At 47.5% G+C, this 21,660-nt stretch overlaps 1 protein-coding gene across 2 annotated transcripts in view; it reads right to left on the reverse strand.

Annotated features, from left to right (window-relative positions):
- PLXNA2 (plexin A2) overlaps window positions 1-10,289 on the reverse strand; it is a 399,133-nt gene extending 388,844 nt beyond the window's left edge. For both annotated transcript variants that reach the window (XM_060277140.2, XM_035123148.3), the window contains exon 1: window positions 9,730-10,289. The gene's annotated coding sequence lies outside the window, so the exon portion shown is untranslated. The remainder of the gene's footprint in view (window positions 1-9,729) is intronic.
- Window positions 10,290-21,660: the final 11,371 nt, after the last annotated feature.

The raw sequence follows: 21,660 nt of genomic DNA on the forward strand, positions 1-21,660 counted from the left end.
CATTCCATTTCTGCATTAATCAGAGGTGTTTTTTTAAAATTATACAAAAACAATAAATGCATATTTTCTCACAAAATACATATTTCTGAACATATTTTCTCTTAAATTACACATTTCTAAATGTATTTGCCCCCAAAATAGGCATTTTAATGTACAAGTTTGGTATTTTTTTTTAAGTCAAGAGCTGCATCACAAAATTTGGAGAAATATAAAATCCGTAGGGTAAATTGCATTCCAATCTGCACATTAGTCCAGGAGGTGCAGATCAGGTGAATTCATATTGAAACTTGCAAAGAACAAAGCCCTCCTTCATACTTGTGAATGACACAGGAAGCCCCCAGAAGCTCAGGACCAAGGCACTCCAGTGTGAACATTGCTGATATTTTAAATAGCTTTCAAATATTTATTGCAAATATTTATTGCAAAGAGCAGAAAGACGGGCTGAGAAAACAACACTATCACAAAATTACAGTGATTTTCCCAAGAGCCAACTTGGAGTATTTGATAACCTCAGACCTCAGCTGCCTTCAACAAGCTTGGGGAGTACAGACTGGCTCACTCCAGTAGTGCTTTGAGGTTGCAAAAATAAAATAAAAATGTTTATCTCACACTCACCCAGCCTCCCGGTCACTCCAGGCAACTAGGAAGGAGACTTTCCTTTCCTGTTTGGATGTTGGCTTCAAAATAACTGAAGTATTCCTAAAAATTTGGAACACTTCTTCCCTTTACCTACCTCTGAGGAAATTGGTGCTGAGGGAATAAAATTTGCTTTGGCCTTGAGGAGCTGTTCTCCCTCCTGCTGCCATGTTGATGGATTCATTAGGGAGTGATAAGAAAGGCGAAGCTGGAGGAGGAATGGGAGGTGAGAGGTCACAGTAATATTTATCCAGATGTCACCTTTCACTTTCTTGAAGTTTACTTCAAAGGAGAAGGCCTGCCTGCCTGCCTGCCGGCCGGCCGGCCTGTGAGGGAAAAACCACACTTGTTACTACTACAATGATGCTCTCCCTCACACTTTCTGTCTATAGCAGTGTTGCTCAAATTTGGGTCCCCAGCTGTTGTTGGACTACAACTCTCATCATCCCTGGCTAGCAGGATCAATTGTCAGGGATGATGGGAGTTGTATTCCAACTAAAGCTAGGGACCCAAGTCTATAGGTTCAAATCAGGGGTGCAAATGCTAGGAAAACTGGCATAAATGAATTGTTGGAAACTCAGCATAAGGACAAGAAGAGCAGATGCACAGAAAATGCTACCTCGGGGTGGGCTGAGGAAAACTACAGTACCATAGAACTGGACACAACACATGTACATGGGGTTTTCTGCCAGAGAAGGGGAGGGTGGATAATTCTATATTGGTGATATGGATTGGGTGAAAAGGCTGTTAGGTGTCAGCGCCATCTTGAGCAGATCGCGCGCCCTGGTGCTGAGGGGCGGAGATCGCTCCGCCGCCCGCCCCGCCCTCGCAGGGCGCAATTGGTTTCTGCGTGGCTTTGCCGCGCGGCGCCCTCCTTGCCAGACCGGCGCCCAGCTTGCCAGCCCCCCGCCGTGGTGCACTGCGCCACCGGGGGGCTATGTAGAGCCGGCCCTGTTAGGTGTCATGAAAGAACTAAGAGATACTGGTCAGAAGACCCTAGAAAGAGAAACTATACCTAGATGCAGCCTATAGTTCAGTCTTTGGGGCAGGTGGTCACTGTGAGGTAAGAAAAAAAGAAGTCTCTCAGCAGACAGAACAGTCACAATCTGTTCTCTTTTCAGGTTTCCAGCCCAGAGCTACCATTAGGAAAAAATGGATGGCCAAAATCAGGCAAAGGATGTGATGGGGATTGCTGCCTACAATTGCTGTCCAATTGTAAGATGATTACAGTAAAAGCAAAGTTACACACACACACACACACACACACACACACACACACACACCTTGATTTTTGAACATCTCGGCTGCTGAAAACCCAGAAGTGAATGCTTCTGTTTCCAAACTCACCTCGGAAGTTGAACGGCTTCTGAGGCGTGTTTCTCAATTTTCTCCATTGAACTTGCTGGCAGCCCTTTGATCCTTGGTTTTCAAACATTTTGGAAGTCGAACAGACTTCTGGAATGGATTATGTTAGAAAACCAAAGTTCCACTGTATATATAAAGTTACAATAGAATGGATAAGACAACTTGTTTGTTTAGAAAAAGCTGTTACTGCTTCTTCTCCCCTCTCCTCAGGGCAAGAGGCTCCTGTGGTGGCAGTTGGGGTGTGTGGAGGGAGAGGCCACTATGGGAGCTGAATGGTGACAATTCCCAAAGCTTCTTTCTGTCTTCTCCAGTCCCTTCAACTTCCAGTCCAATAGGATTCATTCAGCTTGTGGAATTGGGGAGAAGGGGCAGCACTGTATTTTCATTGCCTCAAGTAGTAAATTGTTTTGACTAGTCTTCCTCCATCCCCGTCAATAAACAGAAACTCCAACTAATATGGAGGTGAGAACCAGTTATAAGTCTGTGTGAGCTGCTACATTCATATCTCAAGTGTTTATTTTTGAATTTTGTTTTGCAGGGAAAGAGTGTGCCTATTAACTCTTCTCTTAGCTGACGACCTCAGCAAAAAGAAGTAATGCAGCAAGGCCTATACCAACTGCCATTTGGCTCCTCTTCTCCCAGATTTCTCACCCTCACTGGTCATTAACCATTTGTGCAACATTATGAATAATATTGGGTTGAATTCGCTTTCTTTCCTGGCCTTAACCCCAAAAGTTCACACGTAAAGGAGTCACTGAGGACTTCAGAGGTACTGAACACATGAAGCACTCGAACAGCATGAAACCATTGGTGGCAGTTGGAGAGAGGGCTGATGAATGCATGTGCTTCAAGAAAGATGAAGAACTGGTTTGGCCTTTGCTTTTTCCAAATTTCTAACAAATAGCAAAGGGGTTGCTATTTAATAGTATGAAATACACACAGGATCTAAGAAGAGCAGCATTAGAACTCAGGCCCCCTACGCCAACCCATCTATTGAAACACACAAGCTGCTGACAGCATTCCACTGTTTCACTTCCACCATGGTTTACATTCACTCCAGTGTGCCTTTGAGCAGCACCGTGTATGTGCCAAAAATTTGCAGACCTCTCAACCTTCTGTAATCCTCCAAGTGCGGCTAATCGTCTCCAGATTGCGCTGTTGGGGTCCCTGAGATCCTGCTGTTCAAGGTTCCCCCAGCCAGCCCATTCCAGCCCACTAAGAAAGTGGCCGACAAACAACACACCAGGCAGCCGGTCGGCCGTTTCTCAGATACGGACATTCTGAGCCAAGTGCCTTTTCTTTTCCCACTGCAGCAAGTCAGCAATATTAGGCAGGAGGGAACAGGCAGCACACCTCATTTGCTTCTCCGCTCCCTTGGAGAACTGCCTCTGTGTGTGAGCATTGGATTGATGGCTTGTCTGACTTGGGCTTGCTATCGCTCTGCCTTTTAAGATGATCTGGCCTTTTTATAATGTTACTCCGATGCCTTTTATCTCCAGCCCTGAATGTAATTTTAGCCACAGCAAAGCAGGATTAAACTTTCATAACACGATACATTTATCTCTCTTTTCATATTTCCAGCCTCCTCCTGCCACCCCCCTCCTGCCACCTCCGCCCCCCAGTTCAATTTCAGCCCAAAGAGAAGCGGAGATTAAACTCAGAAACACAAGCTGGGCTCGATCAGATTGGAATGAGGGAGGCCAACGCTTTCCCAGAACCCCTCTGCTGGCATGCACCATCCCACAGAGATGCCAGCAGTATCCCCGTTTGCCAACAGAGTCAGGCCACACTATATTCTCCCAGCCAATGAAGCACAAGGATGGGACCTAATTCAGGCAAAACAGCAAGCAGCCGAGCGGACACGGTGCAAGGTCTAATATTGGATTAGAGAGAGAAAGGGAACGAAAGAGAGAGACCTCACAATTGACAGCAGCTTTCTGAGTTGCTGCATTTTTATATTTCTGAGAGTCCTCCTAATGCTGTTTTACTAACATCTGTGGTTGTTCTCAGAGCTACATTCCAGCCACAGCAGGGGTGATAGAAAGATGGAACCATGCTGAGAAGATTCTGAAAGCAGGTCTTTCTCCCTGATAAAATGAGGGGAGAAAATATCAACCTGGTTCATGACCAGGAATGCTTTTCAAGTACTCAACTGCTCTTGCTCCCCACCCCCCACCCCGTTCCCCATACTGCTACTGCCATTCACAGCTAGGACTTCGCAAAAAGAGCAGGCCAGATGTATATCACATTTTAAACACACAACTACACAGGTATGCCTTGCTTCACCATATGATATACGGAAGAAAAAGACTGGGTGGTTTTTAGCAGATACTGAACAGTGGCATGATCATAGCAGAGTGTCCCGCTCCCGGCACCACTATCACCCACCCACTGCTCTATACAAAATCTACTTTCCAGTATACCAGCCTTTATCGGCAGGAGCCCCCCTCTAGTGGGGAAAAGTGGCACTGCAGGTTTCACAACCCATTCATGTGAAAATCGAAAATATGAAAGTCACTGGAGAAAACTTTGGGATGTCTTGAGCAAAGAGAAAAGGAAAAGGCAGGCGTGTTTAAATAAACAAGAAGCTCAATAGAAAATCCAGAGCATTCTTAATCAGTGGCTCTGGGTTTTTTTTGTTTTTTGTTTTGCCAAGCTCAGGAGTCCTTGGCTTGCAGCGCCCTGGAGTTTATTTAGTGCAGTGTTGGGTCTTATGTCAAAATGGTATCAAGGAGAAGATGGATTGCAGGTCTGGCAGGAGCCATCTGCTTCAGAGAAGGAAGCTTATTTTAAATAAAATAAATAAACAAATCCAACAACTAACTCCAGCTCATGCCAAAGTGGTTTGACAGGGAGATTTCTTTTTCCTTTTTCTTACTTCCTCCCCACCCCCTTCCCTCCTTAACACTTCTGGATCTGAAAACGATGTCAGAAAGAAGAAAAATTGGAAGCACTTGCCTCACCTCCCCATCATTAACATACATTTGACCTTGGAGCAAAACTGATATGCTGGGCAGAGACAGAATGATTCTGCACACAAGCAGCTCTCCTTATTTGTCCATGTGTCCTCAGATCCATCTCTGGGAGATAAGAGGGTGAAGGGCCTCCACTGAAGAGACTGGGGAGGGTTCAACTGTTTCAGAAAACTTCCCCACAAAATGTTTGGCAGAGAAGAAGTCAGCACCTTCCCTCTCATCATAGGCTATATATAGCACAGGGGTGTGTAACCAGTGGTCCCTTCCAGACATTGCCACACTCCAGTTCCCATCATCCCTAACCATGGACCAGCTGGAGTTGGTGAAGCTTGGGAAAACATCTTACAGAGTTTGTTTTTTTAGCTGCATTGGATGAACTTGCCCATAAAACAAGTTACAGGGAACTAGGCAGAGGGCCTTCTCGGTAGTGGCGCCCACCCTGTGGAATGCCCTCTCACCAGAGGTCAAAGAGAATAACAACTACCAGACCTTTAGAAGGCATTTCAAGGCAGCCCTGTTTAGGGAAGCTTTTAATGTTTGATGGATTTCTGTATTTTAATGTTTTGTTGGAAGCCGCCCAGAGTGGCTAGGGGAACCTGGCCAGATGGGCGGGGTATTAATAAATTATTATTATTATTATTATTATTATTAAACATGTTAGGCAGCAGCCTGTACCTGCCAAGTAGAATACACTGCCTTGATCCTCTTTCTATTCTGATGTTATTATCATCGAAGCTTTCCAGAAACCTCTTTTCTAAGAATGAAGAACTTTCTTTCCTTTGCCTCAGCCTCTGAGGCTTTAGGTTTCACAGGCACTAATTTGGGGTCATGAGTAGGGGAGGGCTGGGAATACAAACCATATCAAGACAGAGCCCTGTTCTATGAAGGGATCCCTCACTGAGATCCCTCACATCAACAGGGCTCTTATTGGATAGGATGGACACTGTCATCAATAATGGTGGAACCCTGAGAAGCAGCCCCCTCTTCCTCTATTCATCCTTCTCTTCCTTTTGTAAGCGCCCTGGCCTGCCAGCCAAGCTGGTTAAGAGATTAACACTCTTAAAACCACATTTACTCTAATTAGCCATGAAATCTTTGTAACTAAGTGAAAAAATGTTTCCCTTGAGGGAGTTTTGTCCATTCACCACTGTTTGAATTGTGAGAAGGGGTGTGGGGAGGGAGAATACCAGGAAGGAGCAAAATAAAATAAAATAAAATAAAATAAGATCTAATGAATTAATAACAGAATGCCCAAGGGGGTAAGCAGGCTTTGGCTATCAAATACAGGCACCTTGGATGAAGGAAGGAGAGGGAAATGAGGGTGTGGGGGGCTTCTTTTGTAGGCTTCCCCCTCCTTCCCAGGCCTGGCTAAATGGATGGTTGTGAATTATTTCTAGTTAACAGACTGTAACACAATGCGTGGGTCTCTTTATGATTTGGTTAGTAGCTTGGCTAGCAATTCCTGGTTTTCCCATTTGTAGTGATGGACAGAAGTACATTGTACCCCCCGGCTATGCGTGTAGACAGCTGTGCACAGCTACATGAAGAGACAGCTGGGTGAGGGGGTAAAGCGTAAGAATGAAGGGCCCCGTGCTGAATTGTTTAAATATGATTTTTACCAAGGCAGAAAGGGGAGGGGTGGTGCTGAAAGGTTTGCAAAGCGGAAGGGGGAAGGGGGAGAGAACCTCGTTGCAACTTAGAGCCATAAATATTTCATATCAGCAGAATAAGGACGATTATATTCCTGCCAGCGCCTTTCTTGTGTATTTTAAACATGTCACCACCTTCCACTCTCTCTCCCTCTGTTTGTGTGTTTCTTGTAACGTGCCCATGAAATAAAGATTAGCTGAATAATCAAGAGCGTTTGTAAATGGGGGAAAGGGCCTGTCTCAAGAGTACCCACTGGCTCAGGCTGGAAGAAAGGTGGGGAGCTATCATCATCATCATCATCATCATCATCATCATCATCATCATCATTGCTGCTGCTGCTGCTGCTGCTGCTGCTGCTGCCATTATTCTTTTATGGATGCCTGACAGGCAAAGGAGTAAAATGTTCCAGGGACTAAATGGACACATCCCCACCAGTGTAGTTGCTTAGAATTAGATGGGCAGGTAAAATGGTGTTGGCAAAAAGTAGAGGATGTGAACTTTTAGCACACATTGATCCAGGGCAAGAGTTAAAGTGTGAGTGGAAACAACAGAGTAATACTTTATTGTTGCCAGTGGAGGATGGCAGCCTTTTGGACGCTACTGAGAAGATAGTCCTCTTTGGGAACAGTTGTGAAAGTGGGCAGAAACAGACAGTCATATGTACCTGCAGTTATGAAGTTCTGGGTTACCGGGTGTGTGGGTGGGAATCAGTCACATGAATAATTTTTCTTGGTGCACCAGAATACTACAGGGAGTTTTGGCTAAACATGCAAATTACTTGCACCATAGCTTTGTGGAGTTTTGCATGTTGGCATCCGAATGACTTCCCTAGAGTTGTTTCCAACTTTCTCAGCGCAAGTCCCAAAACACTGCAATGGAACATGAGGGATGCCTATAGCCTGAAAGTAGCAAAAAAGCTTTCTAAGCCTTCAAGAAACCTTGCAACTGAGCAGAAAGTTCTTCATTGCTCCTTTCAGCACAGGGGGTTTCAGATTACAGGAGACACCTCTGAAAAACCCTGTGGTCCCTGTGTCTCCACCGCAAAACCCATTCCAAATGCCATTTCCATTTTGCTGCACTGCAAGCCAATTTGTCCTTTATTAAATGTAATTTTGCCAAAGTCAGGGAAACATTTATTCTCTACCATCAGATTGATTGGAACTGCTGGATTTGTTTCTTTGTTTAAATTTTGTATTCTAGGAAATTTATATTCTTCAGCGGAGGAGTTCAGAAGATTAAAGGGTTAAAGAGAAGTGTCAGGCAGGGTTAGATCAGGGATGAGGTGTGTGTGTGTGTGTGTGTGTGTGAAGAGAGAAGGGAAGTGTCTATTACACTTTTGGAATCTGTTCAGATTCTGAAACAGATTCTGTTACCTGTTTCCACAGCACAAACCTCTTTTAAGTTGTGCTGGGATGGGGTGACTCAACAAATAAATACACTGAAAATAGTGATTCAGGGAATGGCGAATAAATAGGGGTTACTTTCATCTTCTTGCAGTGTGAGCACTGGGTCCATTGGAGCAAGGAATCACTTTTTTGCTATACCGTATGTTCAATTTCAAGACCCACACTCTGTACAAAACTTTCAACTGTATATTACTTCCCAAGTCTACACTGGTTGTTTTCATTCAGTTTTAACAGAATGATACCAAAACACTGTGTTTTAAAAAGTCAGCAGGTTCATGGAGGGAGTGAGGAGCTGGCCAAGGGGGATATCAAGGAAATTAAGTGTTGAAGGTATTGACATTGCAGGCTTTGAATGGCATTTGGTCTTTGCTGAATAGTTATATCAGTCTCCTGACCATAGAAAAAAGAAGTAGGTCATTGGTGAAACGATGTCATCAATGAGGCAGCCCAGTCAATGAGAGCTCATAACCCACAATCAGTCAGAGCTGCTAAAGTGACCCATTTTACTGACAAGTTACACAAATCCTGGGAGAATGTTTGTAAACAGGGGGGGGGGGCATTCACAGGGTAAGTTCCAATGCTGACCATACTCAGAGTAGACCTGTTGGAATGATTGGACATAACTTTAGTCCATTGGTTTCAATGGTCTACTAATTGGCTGTATCCTTTATTATTCCCTCACCTGCAGAATTCCCAAACCAAAGCAGATCCTATCTCTTTCCTTACCATGCAAACTCCTCCTCTGTTCTCTGTGGTTCCGTGGACTTCATCATCTAACTGGGAGTTATTGTAGCAGCTCTTAACAACCCACAGCCTCTAGAAACACGAAGTTTCGCAGTGGGCCACATTGCAAAAGAGGGTCCCAGAGAGGCTGGTACCCCCCATTATAATCTGGGCAAAGGAGGAATGCAAACCAGTGCAACAGACAGAAAAGCTTCAGCGGTGGGATATTCTATTAAGCAAGCAACTTTGGGTTTAGTGGGGATCACCATCTGCAGGGATTGAACCATGGATTCAAAGTCACACACACCCCCCAGAAGCTGCTGGGACACTGGGAGAGACGTTTCCAAAGGGAAATCGAAAACACTTCCAAGTCTCTCTCGGTGGGAACTTTCTTTGGGAGGGTGAACCTGTTTGCTTCTTCCAGCGCACTTGCCTCCGCCAATCGCGGGGCTGGCTTCCGGAAGGAGCAGCAGAATCCCGAAGAGATCGAGCCCGTTTGGAAGCAGCGATCCCAGAAATCTGGGAAGCGACCTCCTGCCGCCACCGGCGGGTTGAAGAACCGGCCCGAGGGGAGCGGGTCCAGAGAGGCACCTGTCTTGCGTCCCCACGGCTAGAAAGGCAAACTCCGAGCCACCGTTCCCGCCGAGGGAGAAGCGCCTCAACGGCTCGCAATCCTCTACATGCAGCAACAACCTGGGAGCGAGTCCCGCGGAAGTCCAAGGGGAGCAGGCACGGCGACTAGGATCGCGCTGTCAAGACTCAGAGAGGCGACACCTCCCCGCACCCCCCCCCGCCGGCGGGAAAGTGGCTGGTGAGCCACCACCATCATATTTAACACAAACCCGGCGAGAATCGATAAAGAAAGCAGACTGCCCTGCTGCGCTACGAAACGAACGAAAGGGCGGGCGCGGGAACCAGGTGCTGGCAGGAAAGGCGCGGGCTCCGCGGGCAGCTGCCCGCCTTCGCGGACTTACCCTGGCTCCGAAGGACTCTTTCGCCTAGCCTCTCCCCGGGCGCTCCCCGTCGCCCTCTCCCTGCTCGGAATTACGGCGAGGTAATCCACACACAGCCCGGCTTCATGAAACCCCCGGCGAGCCTGGCATGGATCTGTATTCCGAAAGTCGCGCGGCGGCTCCTCCTGCCTGACGGAGCCGCTTCCTGCCTGCCTGCCGCCCCTCCGGCACTCAGTCCGCGCGTCAGTCAGTCAGTCATTCCGCGGCAGCAGCCCGGAGCGCGCCTCTCCCGCTTGTTTGTGCCCAAGATGCGGTGCCCGAGGTTGCTTCCCGCTCGTCTGGCTGGCGGGGCTTGGCCACCTCAGGGATCCGTTCGGACTCCGGGCTGGCATCGACGAGCCCCGGCAGGCTTCCCCTTGGCGGCGGCTGGCTGGCTAGGGCTGCCTTGCCTCGCCTGCCTCACGCTGTCATTTCCTTCATGGATGTGGCTCGGCGTTTCCCTCTCGCTCCCGCCCACCCTCTCTCTCTCCCTCCCTCACGCTCGCTCACTCCGCGCACTTCGCTCTCGCTCGCTTTCTGCCAGTACCACAGGAGCTAGACTGGCACGGCTCTCCTTCTCCCTCCCTCCTCCCTCCCTCCATTACCAGCAGCCTGCCCGCGAAAGCCGGCCTCCTTGCATTACCATGGAGCTCATTAACATACAAGCACCGGGGATTAACCCTTCCCCAGCCAGCGCCCACAGATCCCAGGCCTGCCCCAATTTGCTGCAGTCTTTGGAACTCCCCCCACGCCCGGTTCTCTCTCCCTCTTCCTCTCTCTCCCTCTTTCTTTCTTCTCGGCAACGTCAGAGCAAAGCAAAATCAAGGAATCCGTCGGAGGGAGGGGGGAGATTTTGGCTGGATTGGGAAGGAACGGGGATGATTTTGGGTGCGTGTGCGGGTGTGTGGAAGCAGGTATATGTGTTGGAATAGATCTGCAGCCGGGGTTGTCGCCCCCCACCCTCGGGAAGGGAGCCACCCATTCATCCACAGCAGGGATGCTACCTGTCAAGGGGATTGGGGGGGGGTCCTCGCTGGCTCCTAAGAGAAGGGAGTGGAGAGGCGTGGGGAAGGAGGGAGGGAGGAGAAAGCCAAACTCCAGCGGAAAAGCATCAGAATTCAGGGCTCAAGAGGAAGAATCCGGGTGGCTGGCACCGGTTCCTGCGTCCGAGGCTGGCGGGCGAAAGAGGGGACGGCGAGGCAGCCTAAAGAAGGGGAAGTGGGCTCAGGGGGCTCAATCGCAGAGCCGCGCGACCTGGGCCAGGTAAAAACAGGTGCGCATGTGCGTTGCCACAGGTGGGACATCATCCTGGGGATGGAGGGAGGAGAGGGGGACCTCCCTCTCTCCTTCACTCTTCTCCTTGTCCCCCCACCCATACCACCAAAAGGTTTGCGACAAGTGCCCCGGGAGACAGACTCCCAAGTAAGTGACAGCAGGATCGCAGCCTTCAAATAAAAAGGAAAAAAAGGGGTGGTTCTGGCTCTTCCTTCCGACATGTGGCACATTATGCTGAAAGTCTCTCGGGAGAGAGTTTTGCGATTATGGAATGTAGGGTTCAGGGTTTCCATATAGGCGAGTGTTAAACTAAGCCTCGACTGCGTGTCATATTCGATGCGTATCAATTCAGGAAATTCCTGTGCGGAAATCAGGAAACACACACACACACACCTGGGAGTGCAAAGGTTAGGTGCCGCAGGTAGGTGCAATACAACACGGGGGAACAGTATTTTCCCACCAGATTTCTTGGCAGGGGAAGCAGAGAAATGAACAGGGCAAGGTGATGCATGCATACTTAGAAGTAAGCCTTCCTCCCTAATAAAGTGGGCATAGGAGTGCCCAAAAGAAAGTTAACACATTTTAACTGCAGACGTTCCTTCAAAATATTGCTAGATATCCATCTTTCTATACAGGAAATGTATGTCGTGATTAGTCTAGTTAGTACAATGACAAGTGTTGCAAGCCTTTTCAGTGGTGGCCCCTTTCCCACCAGGAACTCAACTGTAAAGTTGATAGCTTTAGGGTGGCTAAGACCCACCTTTTTCAGAGGACATTTGGAGGATGAGAGACAATTCAATTACAGTGGTGCCTTGGGTTAAGAACTTAATTCGTTCTGGAGGTCCGTTCTTAACCTGAAACTGTTCTTAGCCTGAGGTAACACTTTAGCTAATGGGGCCTCCTGCTGCCGCCGCGCCGCCGGAGCACGATTTCTGTTATCATCCTAAAGCAAAGTTCTTAACCCAAGGTACTATTTCTGGGTTAGCGGAGTCTGTAACCTGAAGTGTCTGTAACCTGAGGTACTACTGTAGTTGTTGTTACTGCTGCTATTGAAAAATTGCAATGTAGCGAATTATTTTTGAGTTGCAGTATGGAATATTTTAAGGGCTGTGTTATTTTATGGAGTTTTATGTATTGTTCTTGGGACCCAGGTGGCACTGTGGGCTAAACCACTGAGCCTAGGGCTTGCTGATCAGAAGGTTGGCGGTTCGAATCCCTGTGACGGGGTGAGCTCCCGTTGCATGGTCCCAGCTCCTGCCAACCTAGCAGTTCGAAAGCACATCAAAATGCAAGTAGATAAATAGGAACCGCTATAGCGGGAAGGTAAACAGCGTTTCCATGTGCTGCTCTGCATAGCTGCCAAGTTTTCCCTTTTCTCGCGAGGAAGCCTATTCAGCAAAAGGGAAAATCCCTTTAAAAAAGGGATAACTTGGCAGCTATGCTGCTCTGGTTTGCCAGAAGCGGCTTTGTCATGCTGGCCACATGACCTGGAAGCTATATGCCGGCTCCCTCGGCCAATAATGCGAGATGAGCACGCAACCCCAGAGTCGGTCACGACTGGACCTAATGGTCAGGGGTCCCTTTACCTTTACCTTTTATGTATTGTTCTTATCTTAGTTGACTTGGTCTTAAAGGGCCCAGTGGCTTGTGCAGCAGGCAGGATATATATAATCTAAGTAAGTAGGTAGGTAGGTAAGTAAGCAAGTAATTATCTAGGGAGGGGGGAGTCTTATTCTTTCAAAAGAAAGGCAGGATCTAAATATATTCACTAACAATCTCTGAACATGGGAATTGGGAGTGGGCAGTGATGAATCTGCTGGTACACCCCAAAAGACTTTTGGATTGCAGATGACTCTTCAGTGATCTTTTTGGTTGGAAATGGGAACAACTGTAACATACACAAGGCAAATCATCAGTGGAACTACCTGCCTAGGAAATTTGTGCTGTATCTACAGTATTCCTTCACTGAGTGAGCAATCGGTTGGAACAGAACAGCTGCAGGAATGGCTTGAATCTGTGTAGGACTGTGCATGTGAAAGAGTGTACAAGGGAGATCAGCCCCCAGTCTTGCACTATTTCCCCAATGAAAAGCACATCTAAATTACCCATATTGGTGTGGAGAAGGGGAGCCATACAACAAGACATGATGTGATCTGATGTGGTAAGTGAGTTTTCACACTACAGTTTTCCTGCACCATAATTTTGGAAGCTGATTCCATACAGGGCCGTCTTAAGCATGCCTGGTGCCCTGGCGTGACGGATCCCTCCGGTGCCTCCCCCCCCGCCCCGTTTCCCGGCGCGGCGGGCAGGTGCTGCGTGCAGTGCGGCTGCTGCCTGGAGGGCCGGCGCCCTGCGCCATCCAGCCTGGCCGCCCCCTGTTGTGATGCCCCATGCGGCGGAGGTGGCCCCAGGCCTGCGCGCCTTTGGAGAGCGGCCTGAACAGCTGAGAGGCACGCCTAGGGCTGCATCCGGCTGAGGCTGCCGTTGGCGAGGGGGGCTTCGACGACGGGCCCGTGACATCATCACTGGTGGCAGGGAAATCACCACACGTGCAGCTCAGACCTGCAATGGGGAGGTCCGCGAGGGGTGGCCGCTCAACACGTGTTTGCATTCCAGTGGGGAAACTCGTGTGGCGCGGGCTTGTGGGATGCGCTTTCTTGTAGTGGGAAGCATGCGAGAAAAGTGAGTGTTGCTGCGGGTGGCTACGCGGACTCTGCTTCTCTTGTGCTGCCTATCCATTGCCTCAACTTGTACAAACTTAGGACCCTTCCACACTTAACCTTTTGCCAGGGTACCCTCTGCCCCAGGATAAATTTTGGGAAGGGGAGGGGGCGCTGGAGGGACCTTTGCACCATGGCGCTGGGTGTCCTTAAGTCGGCCCTGCACCCAGGCCTTGGGTGAAAATTTCTTTTACAATTCCAGCAGTAAATTGATTAAGGTTGTCCTCTGTACTGATCATATGGTTTGTTTTAAGCTGTTTTAAAATTGCTAGTTAAGAATTCATTGTTTTAATGAATTGATGCCTGTGCTGTAAATTGCTCTGAGATCATAATTGATAAAGGGCAGGTTAGAAATTGAATTCGAAATAAAATAATGAATGAAGTATGCTTTGTTAATCATCATCATAATTTTTTATCTCAGCCTTCTGCCAAGCAGCTCAGAGAAGCATCCCTGGATGCTTGATCCCCACAACAACCTTGTGAGGTAGAATAGACTGAGATAGTGGATTGACTAAGCTTTATGAGTGACCAGGGAAGTAAACTCATGTACTTCTGGTTCAAACATAGCATTCTATCCACTACATCACACTGGCTCTCTCAAAAATTCCTGGCATTGAATCATCACAAATTATCTGCTTAGCCAGAAGCTTTGGGCTCAATTAGAGGGAGATTTAAAGACTAGAGCAAGTCCAGCAAACATTCAGTATGAATCCCAACAGTCCTGTTATTTATTATAGTTATAAAAAGGCTGCAGCACAGGGTCTGTCACAGCAGCCTCCATGCCAGAACAAGAGAATAATGTCTCCCTGCTCTGATGCTGCTTGCACCCAGGTCTATGCTACACATTGGTAGAGCAGCTGACTGGTAATGGTTTACAAACTTTTTAAAAAACTCAGAATAGTTCTACTGTGTCACTCAAAGGGCCTTTCCATGTCAGGAGACAGGGGAGCACTGCTTTTATTTTAAATGGGCTACATGAGAATACACCCTCTGCACATGCTTAAGCAGTGTGTGTGTGTGTGTAATACTCACCCTTTAATTTTAAAACCAAATGCTTTTATAAAGCTGAACATGCTTGAGGAGACGATACAGGTACTGTCCAGTAGGTGCTGATATTCCAAACAGTACCACCTTTTACAACTGATATTTAAGCTGGGGGGGATGCATTTTATCAGTGGCAAAACAGCACAGTGTAAAGGTCTGTGCTTTTTTATCCTTAATCAGATGATGCCAGGGCAGGTGGAAGTCCTGGCACAGGGCTTTTGCTGATGGGAATGGTTGGATGAATCCCACCTAGAGGGTTCTAACTAAGAAATACACTGTAAAAAGACTTAAGACAACAGAGTTGAGAGAAAGCAGAAAGTGTTTTAACAGTACAGTTATCTGCCCAACAAGTTCAATGAGACTTACTCCTTCACAAGTAGGTGTGCATGGTATAGCAGCCTAAAATAAAAATAAAAAATGTCAGAGAAAACCTAAAAGATCTGGGAGAGCAAGGATGTTTTTATCTGGTGCCTTAAAGGCAGCAAGGAAGATGCCAAGCAAATCTCATTGGGGGGTGAGTTCTGAAAACAGTGCCACAGCAAAAAGAGAGAGACCCTTTTTCAGGTTACCACCTGTCTCACCTCTGAGGGCAGTGGCACCTAGAGCAGTGTCAGAAAGATGACATTTGAATGGGAGAAAGGGTACTTTGGTCCCAAACCAGGGGTAGGCCATCCCATTTTGGCTCCTGATGCAAAATGCAGGTGTGCTGCCGCTGCCAAAGCCTTACTTACCAGGGTCATGAGGCTGTGGCAGCAACTTCTGGACTCCCCAAAGATCTCATGAGATTTCATGGGGCTCTCACAATATTACCATAGAACCTGGAAACCGTTGCTGCTGGTGGTGGTGGCAGGGACACCCATGGTGGTGCCCCTTGGATTCTACTGCCTGAGGCAGCTGCCTCAGTCTGCCATATGGGCAGGCCCTGTCCAAAACCATAAAGAGCTTTATGTTGGCTGGAGCTGATTGGCATCCAACGCCATTGGGAGGACCACTGATTCTCCGTTGCTGCCTTATGTGGTGCTCTTTTCCTAAAGAAAATGTCTACAGCACTCTACAGTCTCCTACTGTTTGAGAGTGGCAGCATAAGCATGGGGGAAGTGCCACCAGTGCTTAGTTCATCATTTGTGGCATGGGACATTGCTGTGGGCCACACTGCATTTGTCCCCCACCCCTGTATGAAGCAGTTGCATGTGTTCCTGGCAGAGCACTATAGTGTGCAGTCTGAAGGATGGAAGTTGTTCCTGGAGGAGACAGACACCATTTTCTCGCAGGCTACCCATGCCAACAACAGAAAACCAGTAGTGTGGGCTACTTAGTTGCAAAGCACTGTGACTGGATTTCTGCAGGCTACTGATCGATAGTGCCTAGAAATATCCTTTCAGCCCAGGAAACATCTTTATGTGCCTCACATCTAATGTAAATTGTGGGGCAGGTGGACATGCCTTGGCCAAAACGATCATATGGGCCAATTAGTCTGGTGGACCTAATTAGGCCAGTGGGATGGAGGTTCCCCATTGCTGAGCTATGGGATCAAGGAGTAAGCCTCTGCTGCATGCAGATGTACACACCCAGCAGGAGCATATGCAACCTCTCAAATAAGTGCTTTGTATGCTTAGCCCGACATCTCTGTGGCTCTTGCCCTATTTCCCCAAGGCATGACAATGATTTGGCTATGTGGTGAACCCACTCATCTGTCACTCTTACAACCGGCACTTTCAAATGTTTCTTTTTTAAAAACCAACCTGGTTGAAAAAAAATAACTCCAACATGGGATGCATGAATCAGTTATGAGATGCAGTCAAGACAGGACTTGCTTCAATAAAGCTTTAAAACGATGTCCTCAAGCTATCACACATAACCACTAAATTATCAGTCCACAGTGAGAACTTTTAGTTGCTACCAACGTAAGCTGCATTTGAGCAGGTGATTACAAGTTAATGGTTCTAAAACCACTTATGATCTGGTGAGCTATACTCCTTGCTGAGTTGCTATCCTATACATCAGAAATAAGCCCCATTCAGTTCAATAGCCCTCACTTGTATGTGAGTATAGGGTTGCCTCCTTTATCTCCTATGAAACATGATTCCTTGACATTTTTATTCTGAGGAAAGGCTGCATTCTGCCCCCCCCCCAATATTTTAAGTGACTCACCTTAAACTAGGCAGAAAATCAGCTAAAATAATCTTTTATCCTTGAAAAAGTTAAAGACAATTTAGACAAAAAAGAGGCACTTCATTATTCGAAGGACCCCCCCTTGAATTGTATTTCAGCGAGAACATTCTGCAGCACAACTGTGTTTTCTTTTCTTTTCTTAAAAAAAATCCTAGCCAAATTTTCTCCCAGTTTGTATAGCACTTTTCTACAGGGTCACCCACCGAAACTGATTTCCAATAGGTTAACCACAAACAAAAGGAAGTATCTCTTCCCTCTCAACACATAATTAACTTACAGAATTCATTACCACAACACGGTCCTAGTCATTAGTTTAGTTGGCTTTTTAGAGAGAGTAGACAAATTAATGGAGGATAAGTCTATCAATGGAGGATAAGTCTGGATGAATTTTGGGTCTGCTCCAACAAGGCATTTCTCAAGGTTCTTAAGTGGTGCTATCAGGTATGGAGTACAAAGGTATGACTGTTCAGTATAAGCACTCTAGTGACATCTTAAACATCATCAGATTTATTATGGCATAAGATTTCATGGACTAGGATTGAGTTTTATCCACACACGTACACACTTAGTGGTGTCAAATGGCTATGAAATGCAAATACAGTCTGGTCACTTGGCTTCACTGTTTTACATTTTCTTCTATAGCTGTGTACCGTATGTACCCAGCATAGTATAGAGGCAATAATATTGTACTGCATCTGGGAGAGACCAGGTTCTAATCGCTTATCAGCCATGAAACTCACTGGTGACCTTGAGACTGTCACCATTTTTTACCTTTTTTGCTACAACAGGCTAACAGTTACCGCTCTGGAAGTTGTTCGGTGTGGTAGTGCAGAGACATTGCAATACCACAAAATTGGGAAAGGTCTTCCTCCTCCTCTCCATTGGACACCCAAGACTCACCACTCACAGGAGAGTTAGGCTGTGCAGACAATCTGACAGTCTGTATGCTCACTAGTGCAATGGTAGGCCTTTCAAGTCTATGAATCTGCTGCTTTCCTGGGCCAAGACAGTCACCATTCAGGACATTTTCACAAGTGATAGTCAAGGCACCATTTAGTTTGTGCACACATTTGTGAAGCATTGCAACCCATGCACAAGTTTTCAGAGTGTGCGAATGTTCAGGGGTGGACTTCGGTCTTTCAAATTTCAGTGGCACCCTGTGTGAGCCCAAAATGTGGTGTCCTCTCTCCTCTTTCCTTCTGTTCTGCTCAGTTCACTATGTCTTAGTTCCAATGCCCTGCAGCACCCCCTAGCTTGATGCCCAGTGTGGCAGAACCAGTCACACTGCCCTACACCGGCCTCTGGAAAGTCATGCAGGACCATCAAGTTACATTCCCATTTCAACCTTCATGAGCTTTGGGTTTCGCCTCTGAACAGATGCCCTCTGCCTTAAGTGCAATATTGGTTTCCCATCCACCATGAATACCACTATATTTCCAAAACTAGGCCAAGTGTGGAAATTTCCTCAGCACGACTAGTTACCGTATAAGGCACTAAAGGAGATGTCTCCCTTGTGAAGAAAGGCAACATGAATCAGATAGGACAGTGCTGATATCATTATCAAAGGCTTGCCAGTGATAAGCAAAGTGATTTTTTTTAAAAAGGCATTCCCTCGAATACCAATATGCTACTGTGGCTACTTGGTGCATGCCTATAACTGATACCACTGACTGCTTGGAGCCTTGCATTTCCCCATCACAATTATATTGAATTTAGTTCTTCAAGCAGTCTCCCTTCCTCCTGATAATAATATTATTTTATAAACTCCACTACCACCACCTGTTTATATAGCACACTAGCTGTACCCTGCCATGCATTGCTGTGGCTCAGTCAGGGCCCCCGTTTCCCAGGACAGGGGGAAGATGTCACCCTCTACCCTGACCCCTCTCTGTTTTCCCTCACATACCGTACCCACAGTTTGGGGAGGATCTGCGTGGTTCCCCCGGTGGATCCCAGTGGGCGAGGGGGCAGGCGGGCCAGCTGTAGGTCATGTTGGGGAGGGTCTCCTGTTTTCCCTGCCGGATTCCAGCAGGCAAGGGGGCAGGTGGGCCATGTGGAGGTCGTTAGGGGAGGCGGACATGTCAAGGGTGGTGGGGAGGGCCGAGCCGTCGGCGACCGAGAGAGAGGATCCCACCCCCGGTGTCCCAGAAGGCACCGCTGGCCACCCACTCCCAGGACAGTCTGCGTGTTGGCGTCGGAATGATGCCAACGCATTACCCGCAGTGTCCTGGGAGTCAAGAATGTACGATAGGGTCTTTTCCTTTGATGTCCAGCAGATGGCGCTATTGTTACACAAAAGCATATAGTGTCTGCTCCTCGTGGGCTCCGAGGATGTGCCTGCGTGTTGCTGCCTTGCTCTTTCTTGCCATCTCCTCAGGAGGGGAAGTGGCGGCGGTGGCAGGTGGTGGGAGGTGAGGAGAGCCGAGGCCCGACCTGTTTCCTGGACTGCCTGGTGGCCTCCCTCTCCGCCCGGCAGCTATGGATCTCAAGGTGTCTGAGGAGGCCGGGAGTGTCACAGGGGAGAGGCCAGGGCAGGAGGCCTCGATGGCGAGGTAGGAGGAGGAGGAGGAGGGGCGGGTGGGGGTGCCGGTGCTGCTGGAGGCTCAGTCAAACATGGAGGTGGTCAGGGGTCCCGACATGGAGTTCTGTGTGTGGGGGTGTGCTTGTGTACGTGGTTGGTGGGTGAGTGTGGAAACGTCATTGAGCGTTGTTGACCATGTGGGGGGAGGGAAACAAATATGTGCTTCCTTGGCACATATTTGAGCCACTCTTTGTCTGTTGTTTTATATTCCGATTTCCCCACCCCTACCCCGGGTTCCCCGAGGCGTCCTGGAAGGAAAGAATGTTCTATAGGATCTTTTCCTTTGACACCCAACAGATGGCGCTATTGTTACACGAAAGGATATGGCGTCTGTTCCTTTGACGTCCAACAGAGGGCGCTATTTTTACACAAAATCATGTCTTTACCTGTGACAGGTGTGACATCTATATAATCTAAGTTTATACAAACACGCCCTTATTGGAATTCAACGTTGTGTCAAAATTTCAATGCAATCGGTCAAGCGGTTTCAGAGTTTACTGGTTGTACACAAACATGAACCTTTTACATTTTTATTTATATAGATTTGGAATGTGCTAAGAACTTTCCTCCCTATAAATTGGAGGGGGGGGGGGATAATGTTGAAGTTTGAGGCTCACATTCTATTCTGTGAAGCTGCTCAGGAGCCACAGGCCAGTGGTGGGTGGGGCCAGATGCAGAAGTGGGTGGAGCAAGGGATATAAATTTTACCTTTTTTTCATCAGTTCCTTCACGACCACACACCCTTCCCCATCCCCTGCCTAGGCAAGCAAGAAACATTATCAGAGTTCAAGGGCATATTCCATCCAGGCAAAAACAGTCCAAGCAGGAGGGTGAGGAGGGTGGCTTGGGAGGTTGTATGGTCTGTGAAGAATCCCAAGGGCCAGGTACAGAGGCCTGGAAGGAGGACTTCACTTGGTCTGCAGGCCTGAGGGTCCCCAACTCTGCTGTACATTACTGCAGGAATTCTAACAAAGGCTATATGTCATTATCCCCATATGGAGCCTGACAGAATTAGTGGCTTGCCTACGGCTATCCAATGAGTTTGTAACTTAAGCAATATGGTACTCCAGTACTGTAAACATTGGTGTACACTGGCTACAGCATGTCAAATGTTAGCTGGCTTTCAGATGATAGCTAAAGCAGCAAATGTTAACCAGTCCCCTGAAGTGGAAATGTATGGAACATATATTTATGTTCTATTCAGAAATGTGAAAAGGGTAACAATTTCATATATAGAAGTTACTTGGTGGTGAAGCCCTCTTACCTGTATGCAACTTGCTCTGTACTCTTCTAAGGGGAAGAGTGGGATGAGATAAGGTGCAGGGGCAGCAAGGAACCGGATAGAAAACAGTGTCTGTGAGGAGGAACAGGCAGGGAAAATTATGTACACATGCATGCACGCATATAGGCTGATGGAATGAGACATGGGCAGCACTAGAGTTCAACAGGGTCAGGCAAGTGCTGGGTCCTGCCTCTGGCTTCATCAGACACCCAGAGCAAATTGAAGGACTCGATTTTCCCAGAGTCCTCTGGGGGAGGACAATGATGGAGGACCCCACCCAGATCACTCTGAGCTTCCCTTAAGGGAAATTAATGATTGACATCTTGCCCAAGGATTGGTCTGTTGCCCAAGGAATTCCAAAATCCTGGAGCCAAGTCCTGGGAAGAAGCCATTTTAAGGGGGTTTAAGCAATTGTCCCTGTGGAGTCAACACTTTGGGCTTTCCTTACATACTCATGTCACACTCCTGCTTTTAATCTAAAACCCTGGGACTCTATACAGTTGCATTCCAAAATCTGGGGTTTTTGGGGGCAGAGTTTTTTCTCTACATGTCAAATCATAGCAAAATCACATCCAAAGATGACAATAAAAATAAAAAGATTGCTTTGTTCCATTAAGCTTAAAGTCTTAATGTAAGGTGAGAGACAACAGGTTCAGACAGCAGATGTACATTTCGGAAATGCAGCAAGCTTTCTCCCCCTCCAAAGTGGGTCAGATGACCACTCTAGAGCCAGCCTGTGCCCCGTGGAGTGGCCTTTTCTAAATGAGATTAGGTTAATGTAATGTGCTTGTACAGGGGTTACTACTTTAGGCCCTGAAGAAGTTAAAGCTGGTGGGGCA

Source organism: Zootoca vivipara, chromosome 7, assembly GCF_965207765.1.
Source record: "Zootoca vivipara chromosome 7, rZooViv2.hap1.1, whole genome shotgun sequence".
Lineage (NCBI taxonomy): Eukaryota > Metazoa > Chordata > Lepidosauria > Squamata > Lacertidae > Zootoca > Zootoca vivipara.